Source organism: Centruroides sculpturatus, unplaced genomic scaffold (assembly GCF_000671375.1).
Source record: "Centruroides sculpturatus isolate CEXI.00-Female unplaced genomic scaffold, Cexi_2.0 scaffold24, whole genome shotgun sequence".
Lineage (NCBI taxonomy): Eukaryota > Metazoa > Arthropoda > Arachnida > Scorpiones > Buthidae > Centruroides > Centruroides sculpturatus.
In genome coordinates, this window is record NW_019384375.1 from 174,609 (window position 1) to 176,453 (window position 1,845).

Consider the following 1,845-nt stretch of genomic DNA (forward strand, 5'->3'; position numbering starts at 1 on the left):
ATTATATATACAGTACCTAATTTATATATAATTAATATATAATTATATGTACAGTACCTAATTTATATATAATTTATGTATAATACTGTACAGACGATAGTAATCTCTCCGTAGCGTGGCACTTGACGGCGGAAAATAGTTCTGCTGCCCGATGACGTTTTACGTAATTATAGGAGTTTTTACCGTTTTTTACGGATACCGTCGCAATTTTTTCGCAGTTTTATAGGAATCGTAATTATAGGAACCCGTTTTATAGGGGTCTACTGTAATATTAATAAAATAAAACGAAATAAAATAGATCAAAAATAAAATAAATTAAATTAAATACATAAAAAGGCATCACAATATAAGGGCAGATAGAGACTAAGAATTTGTATATTTTAATTTTTCTTTTATGAAGAACTTCCATGCAGAAGCTAATCCATCCGCATCTCTTAATTTACTTTTATAGATTTCAATCTTTTCATGTTGCAAAGCCAACGATGGGGATTGCATAGTCTTGAGAATAATTGCTTTATTCCATTTAACTACAGAAGCCTTTGCTTGTGCCATACTTGACAAAACCGTGTTGCAGTGTCCTTTACTAATGTCATATTTGTGTTCCTTAAGTCTAATAGCTAAATTCCTTCTTGTGACTACAATATAGTCCTTCTTAATTCCTAGCTGTTGTTTTTCAAACAAAATTTTATACACGCCCTCTTTTTCTTCTTTCTTAATCTTGTCCATATCGTTTCTGAGAATACTATACAAATTAGGACCTCTTTTGTAAACAATTTTGGAGTATGTTTTGTCTGAAAGTTGCTTCATGATATCCTTCATGTTTTTATTATACGTGAACTTGGTGATTTTTAACTGATTTGCCCGGGTTCTTAAGCTTTTGCTTCTTTCATAACTTTTAATTAGCCCCCTTCTACCCTTCACCAAGTTCACGTATAAAGATAAAGAAGTGAGGAAGGTTGGAAAATTAAGGTTTCATATTTGCATAACAGAAGGTCTATTTAACCTTTCTTATTACTTTTTTATCTTTAGATCTTTCTCTCCTTTCCTCTCATTTGGGTCTATACTCCTTTCAGAGCCGACTCCAGCTTTATTTAGTATACCTTCCTCATTCACACATTTCTATTTGAAAATATTTCTTTTCCACTCAAAAATAAAATATGTATAAAGGTTTACGGCTTTGTGAAACTTCTTTTTTGAGTTTATACCGTTGAAATAAATAAATAAATAATAAAAATTGTCGGTTATGTGTACACGTTTATTGGGCCGCATTCGTACTTGCCTTGGGCCGCGGGTTGGATACCCCTGGTTTATACATATAAAATCATCTTTGATGTGATATCTCATTAAATCAAAGATGATTTAATGAGATATCACATCAAAGACCACATCACTCAGACACACATACACATACGTACTTCCATACAAACATATTTTTTCAATAGGTTTTTTACATTATTTTGGGGCTCCTAAAAATTCGGTGTTAAAAATTTGACCATTTACCATAATTTTCCTAAGAAAGCCAGGAAAGTAAAACTAAATAACGTGTATAAAAATTCACGGAAGATATTTTTCTCATAATTATGATATCATTTATTACATTATTTCTAAACTTATATTAATTTTACATTACATTTGTAGTTTGTTTATTTATTTATTTACTTTTATAAAATTTAATATAGAAACTTAAAACAGTTAAATGTAAAGTGTAATCAAAAGCACTCAGACAAATATATAATTTATTTTCTTATATATTAAATATATAAGAAAATATATATTTTTCGAAATGTCATCGCTTTTTTGCGATGATAACTTTTAAAATGCTGAAAAAACACGAAATGTCATCGC